General features: G+C 42.6%; 1 long non-coding RNA gene across 1 annotated transcript; it reads right to left on the bottom strand.

Moving 5' to 3' along the window:
• Window positions 1-960: 960 nt before the first annotated feature.
• Window positions 961-5,346, bottom strand: LOC311597306. Its single transcript, XR_014779181.1, has 2 exons — window positions 5,227-5,346; window positions 961-1,202 (listed from the first exon to the last, which is right to left on the bottom strand). It is a non-coding gene; the product is annotated as an uncharacterized lncRNA (long non-coding RNA).
• Between the last annotated feature and the right edge of the window lie 9,425 nt (window positions 5,347-14,771).

The following is a 14,771-nucleotide window of genomic DNA, read 5'->3' as shown; positions in this document are numbered from 1 at the left end:
GGGGTTCTGCTCAAACTATTGCACTAACCAAGGACAATACTTCACTTTCACAGTAAAGTACAAAGACTAAATCACAGGCCAGAAGAGGTGCTGAAAGGAGTCATAAGGACTCTATTCAAGTCCCTTCCCTTCACAGCTGAAGAGCTGTGACTATCAGGGTCAGCTTTGCCAAGTCAACCTTGTATCTGAGTCTCCAGCCTTAGTGGCTAAGCAAAATTTCAATGCACGCATAGAAAAGGAATGCGAGCTGACTCTTCAAAAAAGAAATGATTGTCCCTTTTGGTTTAGATTATAAATACAATTGGTAGGTATGTAAAATTAAAAGTAAGATAGTTAGAATACTAACAGAGCATTAATTCAATTGAGTAATGTTACCAGAAGGTTCACAGGGGTTTATTTTAAAATTACATTTCTGGCATTTATGCACAAACAGGCAAATATATTAAATACAAAGTTAAACAAATAATACATTCTTTCTACTGTAGGAGATCTAGTCGGAATCCAGAATTATTTAAATAGTTTGTCATAAAACACTTAAATATCAACAGGTTTTCTGGCATATGCGCTAAAATGTAACTGCCTGGTATTGATCCAGCTCTGCTTGCTCAATTGCTAACACAGACAAGCAAACGTCTTAGCTAGATTTAACTTAAAAGCATCATCAGATCTGAGATCTTAGATTCTAACATGCTGTGGATTTTTTAAAACCAGTATTTGTACTTTTTTTTTTAACTTGTGTGTGCACGTGCATGTGCACATGAAGGTCAGAGGACAATTTGTGGGTTTGGTTCCTTCCTTCTGCCATGTGACTTCTCAAGATTAATCTCAGGTTGTCAGTCTTGGTGGCAAGTACCATTACCCAGTGAGCCATTTCGCTGGCCCCATGCTATGCTTTTTTACACCAACACCCATATAACCAAAATTTTAACAAATTATGGCAAATAAATGAAAACATTTACATTTAACAATGTTTTAACATATATGGACTTTATTAGGTGTTCCATGTATAGTCATCTGGTATGTTTAAAGAGTGAGCAATCATATAAAAGGAAATACAGTCATAAGTGATTGAAGTAATAAAATCCCCAAACTAAATAACATCTCATAATTCATGGCACAGCATATATTAGATTTCATTACATCAGTATATAGCTTAGCAGTAAATTCTCCTGACGGCCATAAACCTGCAAGGTGTTGTCATCCTGAAAAATGAAGGAGAGGGAGTTGGTGAGGGTACAAAACGGATAAATCTTCCCCAGGGCAGTGCACCTTGAGTTAGAAAGTTGTAGTACATTGCCCCCTAGTGGCAGAACTTGATTCCTGCGTGTGAAGGAAAGGGCTGCCTGATCCATCTTTCCACACGGAGCCTGGGGCTCTAAAGGGCATCTCAGGCACAGTGGGAACTGCTCTGCTCTTCATCCACCAGGCTGTCAAGGATCTAACTGTGAATTTTATGTCCATTTAACCTTCTAACTCCGAGCACTGTGGTTACTTTCAAAGCCACCCAACATACTTCTATTAAACAAAAACAAAGAAATAACAACAACAACCCAAGCAAACAAAGACAGCAACACCTGGATGTGACGTTGGAAGGATTGTATGACTACAGGAGTCCGGACTTTAGACTAGTTTTTACTCTGCTTTTGAGTCGTTTAGCAGAGTAGGATTGATGCTGGGCAAAAGCCTTACATAGCCCTTGCATAGATACATGAAATCATCACAATGTACAATTTTCAGATTCTAGAACTTGCAAACAGCATCCGCGTTGTTAGTAAAGACTCCTTACTGAACATGTAGTGTCAGGCACAAAGACTATCAATGTTTGTATACAATATGGAATCAGGCCAGCGTCTGCATTTGAGGTCCATGGTCTAAAGGTGATTTACTCTACTTCCCACATTTTGGCAACAGGAAAGATGAGTGACACCGCAGGGAACCCAAGCCAGCTCTCTCTTTTAGATGGACTTTCAGAGTTCAGTAAAATAAAACAAAAAACCAAAACATACGCCGGGCATGGTGGCATACGCCTTTAATCCCAGAGCTCAAAGAGGCAGGTGGATTGCTGTGAGTTTGAGGCCAGCCTAGTCTACAAAGGGAGTCCGGGACAGCCAGGGATGTTACACAGAGAAACTCTGTCTCAAATAAATAAATAAATAAATAAATAAATAAATAAATAAATCTCAAATTCTGAAGAATAAATAAATGTTAAACAGAGCAAAGCAAACCTGCAGGATGTGGCATGTTTGAAGCCAGAGAACACTGTCAGAGTAAAAGGCAAAATCTGCAACCAGGGTCCCATGCTCATCAAAGCTGTCAAGGATAGGCACTTCCTCCTTTCCAACCAACTTCATTCAGGGTCAGACATTCAAAGGAAATGATGAAGCAAAAGTGAGCAGCCCTAGAAGAGAGCCCCTGGGGCCTTGGCTACAGGCTTCAATTTGCTTTGATGATACTTGGAGTTTTTCGCAAATAATTCTGTGCTGCAAGGTCTTGACATATAATACAGTGAGTACATCTTTACAACACTGTCAAATACATCCTGTCATTAGCTTTATCTGACAGTTGAGCAAACGGATGCCGTAGGTTGGTCTTCCTAAGGTTAAGGAGGATGTGAAGGGATTGAAGCTTGTGTGGTCCAACCCAGCATCAACTTGGAATGACTTGGTTTTTAGCTGTTTCAGATTTCCCACAGCGACTTGCATAACACAAAGGCTCCCCTGTGTCACTGACAGGATTCCACTGGTCTGCTCACAAGGTCTTTCCGCCTCCCTGGTCCCCCAGTGGTCTAAATCCTGCTCCTGCTTATTCCTCAGTAACAGAAGAGAATAACTCCCAGCACTGAGAACACTGAGCCTGATGTGGTAGTGCATGGCTTTGATCCCAGCTCCATGAACCAGCCTGGTCTACATAGTAAACCGCAGGCCAGCCAAAGCGACACAGGGAGACCCTGTCTCAAAAAAAAAAAAAAAAAAAGAAAACCCCAAACACACAAAACCGAAGCAACAGCTGTAAGTGCATCCTAAGGTTTTCAAGAAACTTGTGCATATTTCGTTTAGAACCCAGTAGCCAAGTGACGTAGATTAGTAGCTTGGTTTGGGAAAGAAATTTCCCCCAAAATGGGAGATTGCTCATTGTTAGGTCACCTGGTAAATTTTCAAACATAGGACCCCCTGTTCCTCCTGTTAAGTCAAAACCTCATCTGTGGGGCTGAGAGTATTATTGGCTGCTCTTCCAGAGGATGCAGGTTCAATCCCAGCATCCATAGGGTAGCTGAGAGCTGTCTGTGACTCAACTTCCATGGGATTCAACACCCTCACACAGACAGACAAACATGCAGACAAAACACCAATGCATATAAATCATTTTTTAAGAGTATTTATTCATTTAATGCATGAGTGCTGTCTACATGTGTACCTGCAGGGCAGAAAAGGGCATCAGATCCCAGTGTGAGCCACCATGTGGTTGCTCGGAATTGAACTCAGGACCTCTAGAAGAGCAGACAGTGCTCTTAAATGCTGAGCCATCTTTTTAGCCTATAAATCTTTTTTTTTTTTTAAGTTAAAAAAATATCTCATTTGTTTAAGTTCATCTCTTGGTATTGCCTTTAGTTTTGCCTTAACAGCTTAAATGTCAATGACATTAAAGAATTACTTTTACCACAAGCAAAACCATTTTTAGGGAGACTCTAACTCATTGGAGAACTGAAAGAGTAAAATTCCAGATGGGTTTCAAGTCAGAATCGAGGGTCAGAGGAAAGATTGTTTTTTTCTGGAAATTAAATAAACTAGCTAATATTTTCTATTCTTTCAAGATATTATACATGTTTTAACAGTCTCACTGTATAATTCAGGCTGATCTTAAACTCAAAAGTCAGCCCCCTGAGTCTCCCAAGTGCTGGCATTGCAGGGATATGCCACCTTACCTAGTACATCTGCCTTTAAAGCACATTTGCATCATGTTGTAAAGGGCAACCTAAGTGTCTTTTTTGAACAGCTGTTTTTGCATGTAAAAGAAATGCATATATGCACCTGTGCATTTTGATCATTTTATGAATTTCAAATGTAATAGAAATGTTTTTGTCTACAGAGCACCATCAGAAGCTCTTGCACACACAACCCTGTGTGCAGCAAGAACAGTCTTGCCCTGGCCACTACAGTTTTCCAGCACTTTCTTCCACCAAAGAACCTTAAAATTCATAGCAGGAATAACTAATTTGTACATTTAAATTAACCTATAACCTGAAAACTCTTTACTGGTTAGTATCCAAGGTTTTGGGGGCACGGGGTGGGGGGGTGGGGTTGTGTTGGTGTTTTTGAGGCAGGGTCTCTATAGCCCTGGCTGTCCTAGAACTCACTATGTAGATCAGGTCTGCCTATGCCCTGGGTGCTGGGATTAAAGGTATGTGCACTATGCCCAACTCGGTACCTAGTTCTCAAAGCAGTACTTAAAAGAAAGTATAATTTGTCTTTGTTTTTTCTCATTGTCTTCCTACTGCTGTATTTTTAAATTTTCTAACCTGACAGATCAGCACAGGGCCATGTGCACCTACACGTGCGCAGAGAAGTTACATAAGCCAGACTGGGATACGTACATAATTTCTTTCTAAATGGCAGGATGCAAAATAAGTCTAGGTAGAGAGCTGTCTTGGAAGAGGCTGTGCCCCACGCTCTGGAAAACCAGAGTAAATTTTCTTTCTCCATCAGGCACTTTAGAAGCTGATAGCCCATCTGCACAGAGCTGGCCACCTCTTCCCCCATCTCTCACCTGTAGCTTAAGACTGGTTCCGACCTCCCAGGGCCTCAAACTTACAAAGGTTGTCTAAAGCTGACCACTCAGCTTGTATGAAATGCACTGTCCTTTAGTAACCTGGTTGGCTACCTAGACAATGACGAGATGACTAAGGCAGCCCTCTTGTCTCCAAGCAGTTAGGCAGCAACTAAAATATCTTAGAAAGGCTGGAAACGTGAATTCAGTAATTTATCAGAGAAAGTTTGAATTCAAGCATCCCGACAATGGTTATTTACATTTATTTAGGGCATCAGCAGAGCAAAGAAAACAGCATTTCTCTGTGTGGCCTTGGCTGTCCTGGACTTGCTTTGCAGACCAGACTGGCCTTGAACTCACAGCAACCTGACTGCCTCGGCCTCCCTGAGTGTTGGAATTACAGGTGTGAACCACCACAGCCACTGCAAATAATTCTTAAATTGCGATTCGGGTTGAACCAACCTCAAAAACATACAGGAAGCAGGCACATCTACAGATCTCAACCACAGATTGCTTTCCGCCACTCTTCTCTCTCCTTCCTCTCCCGAATAACCTCCCTCAGATAGTGTTCAAGGTAGAATCGTCCTATAGAATGAAGAAGAAGAAAAAAAAATAACAGGTCATAAACCACAAACGAAACTCATTACAATGAATTACTTTTTGCTTGTAACTTAAGAAAAAAATATCGCCAACTTCTAGGTACCATGCACTTTTTAAAATGTAAAATGTCACAAAGATCATAGAGTGTAGGTCAGGAAAAGTACCAGGGAAGAAACAAATCCTACAGACTGGCCTGGAGTCGAGGAGGTCTGAGGACAGAAGTCCAACCCATGCCAGGAGCTAGAAGCTCGCCCCATGGACGTCATGTAACTAAATCTCTTCATAGAGCAGGGACCAGAGCACAGGGAAAAGAAAAAACAGTGGTGCACAAGGCAGAAGACCTGGATTCTAGCACAGGCCTTACACACGAGAAACTAGCTTAGTGATTTGAGAAGTCACCCCAAGTCTCACCAAGGTGTTCTTTAGGGCAGCTGGCAGTTTTCTGCTCACCTCTCTGTTGAACCGCTACTTCCGTGCTGTGACTTGGAGACCACTAAAGCACTGCACATACGACCTCGCTTCTTCGATCTCTGCCACTGCATCCTAAGTGACAACAGAGCTAGACAGACCTAACCTGTCCACTGCTCCTTAGGCGTGACCTGATGCCTCATGGTCAGGTCCAGGGGGGCTCTCTTAAACACCCCGTGGTTATAAAGCTCCTCAGAAAGTCTTCCCGTGGCTTCTTTAACATGCTCAGTTTCATACATTGTACCATCTCACATTAACCTTGTGATGGGAACAGAAGAGCCAGATTAAAGAGCTATCTCACAACAGTACTTGTTTTCATTGTCTTTGTTGTTTTAAAGACAGAGTGTCCCTGTGTATCCCTGGCTAGCCTTGAGCTCACTATGGCTAGCCTTGAACTCAGGGAGGTTCACCTCTTTGTCCCCACCTGGCCTTAGGCTCACAAGTGCCTTGAATAACCATCCTTTGGCCTCTGCTCCTTGCTGCTAAAATTACAGGTAAGCTCACAATACCCAATATGAGCTTTTCGTGTGCGTGTGTACACATGTACCTCCACATCCATGCTTGTGCTATTGTGTCAGCTCTTGTGTGTGTGTGCGTGCACATGTACCTCCACATCCATGCTTGTGCTAGTGTGTCAGCTCTTGTGTGTGTGTGTGTGTGTGCACATGTACCTCCACATCCATGCTTGTACTATTGTGTCAGCTCTTGTGTGTGTGTGTGTGTGCACATGTACCTCCACATCCATGCTTGTGCTAGTGTGTCAGCTCTTGTGTGTGTGTGCGTGCACATGTACCTCCACATCCATGCTTGTGCTAGTGTGTCAGCTCTTGTGTATGTGTGTGTGTGTGCACATGTACCTCCACATCCATGCTTGTGCTAGTGTGTCAGCTCTTGTGTGTGTGTGTGTGTGTGTGTGTGTGCACATGTACCTCCACATCTATGCTTGTGCTATTGTGTCAGCTCTTGTGTGTGTGTGTGTGTGTGCACATGTACCTCCACATCCATGCTTGTGCTAGTGTGTCAGCTCTTGTGTGTGTGTGTGTGCACATGTACCTCCACATCCATGCTTGTGCTACTGTGTCAGCTCTTGTGTGTGTGTGTGTGTGCACATGTACCTCCACATCTATGCTTGTGCTAGTGTGTCAGCTCTTGTGTGTGTGTGTGCACATGTACCTCCACATCCATACTTGTGCTATTGTGTTAGCTCTTGTGTGTGTGTGTGTGTGTGTGTGTGTGTGTATGCACATGTACCTCCACATCCATGCTTGTGCTACTGTGTCAGCTTTTATATGGATTCTGAAAGTCATCAGGTCTGTGTGCTTATTGAGCCATCTCCTTCACCTGGGCTTTTCTTTTCCTAACTTACAACTCAAGACTTGACTGAAAAAGGATCAAGAGTTCAAATAATCAGGTACGATGGAAACAAAAAACATTCCACACTTCCGTTGTTTCTTGAAGCAGTATATGGGCCTTTTAAAACCATGATGATGGGCTGGAGAGATGGCTCAGCAGTTAAAGGCACAGGCTGTTCTTCCAGAGAACGCAGTTCAAATCCCAGCACCCACATGACAGCTCACAACTGTCTGTAACTCCAAGATCTCACACTCTCACACAGACATACATGCAGGCAAAATATCAATGCACATAAAACCGTGATGACAGAATTCCTATTTCATAGGGATCCAGTTCAGAAAATATTTAAAATGTGCATCTTGCCCTTGAAACCATGAGCAGGCCATATCTTTTCTTCAAATCTGAGATGGAGATATTAAATGAGGAGGACCAGTTAGATGACGGGGCAGCTGGCACTTGCTGCACAAATCTAATGACCGAAATGTGACCCCTGGGCCACAGAGGAAGGGGGACTGCAGAAGCCCACCTCTGACCTCCACAAGCACACCCCAGGATGTATGCAAATGATGAGGTTTTTTTTTCCAGAAAACTGAAAGCTATACTCAGGAACGCTAAGATTTAAGATGCTTCCATTTATAGGCTCTAGACCACAGAGTGAGTGTCATGGCAACTGGACAGCTCTAAGGAGGTCCACAAACCACATAGAAATGTGAGAGCGAACATGTAGGCTTTAGCCCCTTCTCAAAAGGACACAAACTTAGCAATAAAATGGCTTAATTTTGAATCTGCTACCCACAAAAACAAAATAAAGCATCTTCTTGGAACTGTAAGAATTCTTTAAAAGTGCTGCACTCAGGTAGAGCAAGGAAAGGCTAAGAGAAAACACAGACACTCCCCCACCCCCCCTCGCTGTTTATTGAGTCCTGCAGTGCTGTAATAGCATCCTTGAAAACCATCCAGCCACTTGCTTGACACTGCAACTGAGATTACCACACTGTCAGCGGCTGCAATCCACTCATCCTAGCCCTCTGCTACAATGCATCAATAGGCAAACAACTGGTACTCTTATAAACCCAAGAAGGAAGATATCTTTGTATACAACGCAGATAAATTATTTTACCTTTGACATCATGGGAGAAGAAGGGGAGTGCAGAACTAAGTCCCTATTATTCACAGGTATTCTTCCTACCTACCACTTCAGTCTAATGTCCTCTGCCCTGATATCACCTGCTACCATCAGAATTGAAATGACAGGGGACAGGAAGGGGACTTGGAGCATTCCTATTCTTTGTAGTTGCAGAAATATTTTTTTTTTCCTTTTCAAAGTGGGTGGAGCTGTGAGAGTTCAGTTTAGGTGGCAGGCTTCTCCTAGTCTCGAAAATTTTTAATCTTCATAATCTCACTTAACCATCATCTTTTAATATATACTTATTTCTGGAAGAAGTTTTATACCATCAGTTAGTCATTTAAATATTAACAGATTAGTAAAAGAAGCCCATTTTCCCAAACAGCTAACCATTCATCGAAGGAACAGTCTTTGAACAAGGATAAGGAGAAACACTCCATGTTGGCACTCTTGCTGTACCCCACCCTTTGACCCCTGGGCAGAGGGGGTAGAGCTGGCCCCGGGGGCCTGAATGCTCTTGCCAGCCACCTCAAGCAAGAGAACTAGCCCCAACCCTCACCCTGGCAAACCAGGAGAGCTGGCAGGATGAAGAACTCAGCTATCACCCAGGGGCTTTAAGTGGGCCCACCCCAACGTCTACCCTACCTATGAGCTGCCTGAGTGCATGAAGGAGTAAGTCCTGCAGATCCAAAGCTGAAGGACCTCCACAACACAGGACAACAAGAGATATCCAAAGGCAGTCCCTGTCAGGATCCAGTATTTATAGGGCAGCAGAGGCCAGAGACCTGGAACCAGACCAATGACTCACTGCAATGAACATTTGCCTAAAAAAAAAAAAAAAAAAAAAAAAGCTGTCTGGGCAAAAGGGCATACTGTGTGACACACTGAAGCTTCCACAGCGAGATTATTTGTTTATTTGCTTTCTTCGGGGGCGGGGTGGGGTGGGAAGGGCATTAAGAGTAGAAGGCAGATATGAAACATTGGGGAGATGAGTTGGATTGGGGTGTGTGATGTGAAAAAAAGACTACCCATGATGACACGTCACAGTGTGTGTTTATATTCTAATGTAACCATATACCATAGTAACTACATAAAAAGTTAGGCTACTTGGATTCGTCCTCAAAAAAGGAAAAAAAACCATCTTAATGTGTCCGAGCATAGCTGTAATGTCAGTACTCAGGAAGCTGAGCCAGTAAGAGTGTGGATTCCAGGCCTTGTCTAAACAAACAAATAATAATAATTAAGAGTAGTAAACTTAAAATAGGGGCTGGGGATATAGCTCAGCCTTAAAGTTCACGCCTAGCATGAAAAATATCTTATGCAAAACCAAAACGAACAAAAGCGCCTTACAAGTCTTTGGGGAACAAGGTTGAGTCTGAGAGAGGGAAACTAGAAGAAGCCAAGGATGCTGGACAGTACCTGATGTTCACAGAACAGATGCAGTGCGGGCAAGGAAGTATAGCAAGCTCGATCTTTCTTTTTAAAATTGAGGGGTAGGGCAACACGAGTGTGATTGCCAGAAGACAGTAGGTCTTTTTTTGTTTTGATTTCGTTTTGTTTGTTGGTTTGTTTTGTTTTGTTCTTGGTTTTTGTTGTTGTTGTTATTGTTTTGTTTTTTCATTTGCTGTTTCTTCTCCTCTTTTCGATGGCATCTCTCCCTGCCATGGAACTTTCCAAGTATGTTAGGCTAACTGGCCAGTGTGCCACAGGGATCCCACTGTCTCCAGCACAAGGATTAAAAGGATGGACAAGGATTGCAGGCTTCCTTTCTTTCTTTTGGTTTTCTGAGGTAAACTTTCTTCTCCATTAGCTCCCTCTGACTTCCTATTCCTCAGTACAGATTACATGGCTTCCTCCAACCTTAGAAACTGGCACGGATAAAACTGTTCCCATAGGGGAATTAAAATTCAAATAGTAAAGGGCTATGGTGGCGCTCAGTTGGCACCGCATACGCAAAGCCCTGGGTTCCATCTCCAGCGCCTCATAAAATGGGTGTGGTGGTGCACACCTGCAATCCCAACATTCTTAGGGTGGAGGCAAAAGGATCAGACACTCAAGGTCATCCTTGAATACACAAGAAGTACAAGACTACGTGGGCTACATGACAGCCTGAATCAAAAAATACAAATACGAAGTGGGGGGTGACCTAAAAGCAAACGTGTAGAAGATAAACTGCAATCACAGTTATCAGTGATTATGATAACGATTAATATTCACTTAACACAAATAATGTATCAGGCACTATTCTATCTGCTCTCTTCACATTAGTTGGATTAAAAGCCTATTGCAGAAAAGGAAGTGGGCTTCTAGAAGGGAGCCAATCCGAGCTCTGTTAAAATCAGGTCTCTAATACCAAACACAAACACCGAAGTAGAATGCCTTAAATTTAGTGATGAAATTAATGACTTCACTATTACTCGGGACGGTTAAGAAGGGTTAAAAGCTATTCCAATTTATACCGCCAGAGGGCATAGATTAGCTTAAAAATAAGGGCTGGGGGACTACTACTTGAAATGAACGTTAGCTTGAATATTCTAGCATCCTGTCTCATGGCAGATTTGCTCTAGTGCCCACAATTAGCAAAAATCCTTCCAGTCCTGCACGATCAGTTCAAGTTCCATATACACCAAAGTTAACCCGAAACCTCACTATTAGCTTATCTCCGTCTAAATCTGACAAAAGGGGGCGGAACGAGGGCTCCCGTGCTAATTGCGCCATCACGGTCACCAGCGTTAAGGAAAATGCCAGCGGTAGAATTTACGAGGCAAACGCAGAGGAAGGCGTCTGACTTCCAGCGCTCCCTCAGGTCACTGAGGCACACAGCTGCCCACCTGCCTCCTGACTTCCCCAAGCCGTCCTAAGGCCAAGTGGAAGGAGACCGCACCCGCTGTCCAGCCAAGGCAGGCTCCTTCCGACAGACTTAGCTACAGCAGAAGGGCAGCACGCTCCTGGGAAAATAAAACCGCCTGGCGACTTCCACCAGGGAGGAGCCGGCTACTTACCTGCAAGTTTGCGCGCCATTTCGGCCTGAGCGTGGAGCGCTGCCTTCTGGGTAAGCCCTAAAGGATTGCGCCCGCGCAAGCGCAGCTCTAATGGCCCAGGGAGGAACTTTGTGCTAAGGCTTTCTAGTCTGAGTGAGGTCTGCACAGTGGACTATCCTTTTGCGCGCCCGGTTGGAAGAAACATTCTTCGTGACACGGTGGAGAAAATAGCAGATTGGGAGACGGGGCAGAGAGTTGTTCGGGATTCTGTTACAGGAAGGAACTTTTACGGTATTAATGGAGCCATTGCTCGGAGACAGATAATGTGGTGAACGATTTTCAGACACATAACATAGAAGAAGGCAGCTGTAGGATGCCAGAGGATGTTCTTGATCCTTAAATAGTGCAGTATTTTAATACAATCTACATACATTTCCTGCATTCTTTAAATTACTTCTAGATTATTTTTAATACCGGATATAAAGTAAACACAACAAAAATACTTGTTATACTGCATTATTTTGGAAATCACAAAGGGAAAAGGTACATACATGCACTCCTCTGCCATCTGTGATGGGCTGCATCCGTAGATGGGATCAGGTGTAGAAGGGTGGCTATGTTCTCATTTAATTCTATATAGTGTAATTACGGTCGCTAGCTATATTGGAGAGAGAAGGAAGATGAACCTCAGAATGGTTAATAACTTGTCCAAGGGCATTAAGTTGAGAAGAGTCCAGATATTTTTTTTTCTTCTAAAATTGAGTAATCCGGATTCAAATTCTAGGATCCTACGCTGCATGGCTAATCCCAGAAGCCTTTAAGCCTCTCAGGCTCTCACTCTCCCCACCTAAAAACCATAGCAAACCATCCTAGTGGGAAGTTAGGTCAGATACCTTTTAAAAATGCTAAGTCTACGGGTGGACTAGTGGCACATGCCAGGAGGATCGCTACTAGAGTTGTTGACATAGTGAATTTGACACCATTCTGGGTTACCCAGAGAGACCTCACCTTAAACACACACACACACACACACACACACACACACACACACACACACACACATACACACACACAAATACATTAAACCTAAATACATTTTAGAATCTTTATAATATTAAAAACAGAGCAAGTACATAGGCTGTTCACTTTCAAGGTCTCAACCCCAACAGGTGAAGTCAAAAACATAAAACTAAGGACAATAAATAAATAAATAAATAAATAAATAAAATGGGGAAAATGATAGGCACTGTTGAGTTTGACCATGACAAACCAGTGTCCTTATCTGGGTGTCTTTTATTGTCTTGAGACCCAGTACAGCTTAGAACTGTCTCATTATGAATTCACAACTCATAATGAGTAATTCATAATTTGAAGTCAAAATTCAAATTAAATGTTATTTAATGGTTTTATTCACAAAGTTCTGTTGCTATGACCTCTTTTCCTCTGTTTCTATTGCCACCCTTCTTTGCATCACTGTGTGCAGCAGTCAGTGTGTGTCACAATCCCATAAGATATTGTATAATTGAATGTGTGGACTGTGAAAATTTGGGGAATAGTGAAAGGTTTCTGAATATGTAAAAACCAAAAATGAATTGAAAATTCACTGCCTAATGAGTCCTAGGTGTTTCCAGTAGTGCTTGCTCATATGTATTGGGTGGCCTGCAGTCTTGATTCTGAACACTGTGCTTTGTGCAACCCTTCAACCTATTAGATGCAAACACTGACTGATATACCCTGGCTCAAATCCAAGACTACTGTATGTTGTGATCTGCAGTGTTTCATTGATTTATGTGTGTGTGTGTGTGTGTGTGTGTGTGTGTGTGTGTGTGTGTGTGTGTAGATGTGTACATAGTGCATGTGCACACTGGTACCTGAAGGCCACAAGAGGATGACAGATCCTCTGAAGCTGGAGTTACAAGCACTTGTGGGCCTGAAGCTATGGGTTCTGGGAACCAAACTCCCATCCTATGGAAGAAGAGCTAGGGATGCTCTTAACCATTGAACCATCTCTCCAGACCCAACAAAATTGTGTATTAAGTCTCTTTATGATTTATTAGCAATAAATGTTTGACATGTATACATATTTTATATACCTATATCCATGGTCATGCAAAACATTCTTGAGTGAAAAGGGGCCACAATAGAAAATTTAAGAAGCCTTGATTCAGGAGTACTTTAATGTAAAGAAAGAAAGAAAGACATGAGTCTTCTCCCTTGAATTTTACCTACCTTATCCTCTCTGCTCATGGAAGGTCCCAAAAATATAAAACTTATACTCTTTCATATGCTTTCAGTTGTAGATGAGTTAGTTTCACTGGTAATGTTTTCATTCACCTTTGCTAGCAAAGAAACTAAGAAAAACTTACTGCATTGCTCAAATGCCTGGGAGTTTGACTGTCTGGAATCAGTAAACAAGCCTAACTTACTCTAACTAACTAACTAACTAACTAACTAACTAACTAACTAACTTTCTCTCTATATATATTACTCATAACCTAAATATTAAAACAAGTTTTGAAATAAACTTGTTTTGCAGCATTGATTGTGATGAACCTTCAATTAGTTTTTCAAGGGTTTCCTGAATTATAGAAATTGTAGCTTCTATTCTTTGTACTTGTAATTTTATCATTAAATACATTTTAAAAAGAGAGGAGGTTGGGCAATTGCCATAAGAAAGGCACAGGACCTACTTAGATAAAGGGAATTAAGATGATTAGTGAGTCATTCGATTACAGGATTAAGAGCTAGACTTCCCTAAGTGCTGTGTGAGCTGCTGGGAGGGAAATCATTGATAATAAACCTTGTGTATTATACTTATCTGCCAGATTAAGATGTCTCAACTGGCATAATAGTGACAGGTTTGTTACTGTGGTGACCAAAGTCTCTGACTGAACTTGAGACCTGCTCCACAGGAGGGAAACCATGCCTGGGACTGAGAACCTGGTCAAGAGCCCACAGCTGGGAGTTGATGGGGAGCATGCGCCCTAAGGAAACAATGACAACCGTTGTTTTACTTAAATCAGATTGCCTCTTAAATGTTTACACTTTTTTTTTTTTTTTTTTTTTTTTTTTTTTTTTTTTTTTGGTTTTTCGAGACAGAGTCTCTCTGTATAACCTTGGCTGTCCTGGACTCACTTTGTAGACCAGGCTGGCCTCGAACTCACAGCGATCCACCCGCCTCTGCCTCCCGAGTGCTGGGATTAAAGGCGTGCGCCACCACGCCCGGCAAATGTTTACACTTTACCCATGAATTAGTGCTGCTCTCAAACTCGGTCAGAAAAGCGTCCTTTTGGGGTGGGCAGAAGTCAATCCTGAGATCCATCTGCTCATAATGCTCAAGTGTCTGTTGAGTGTGCTCAGCTGTAAGTGAGGCACCTATACCGCCCCCTCTAAGGCGCAGGAACCATCTTGACCAGGGTGAGAGAGACTAGCAGAACTGAAAGGGGAGACGTAGAGTAGAGGGTTGTCTTAGCACAGCC

Source organism: Acomys minous (assembly GCF_964271855.1).
Source record: "Acomys minous genome assembly, chromosome: 1".
NCBI lineage: Eukaryota > Metazoa > Chordata > Mammalia > Rodentia > Muridae > Acomys > Acomys minous.
The sequence above is the reverse complement of the archived record's forward strand: the minus strand, read 5'-3'. Positions and strand labels throughout refer to the sequence as shown.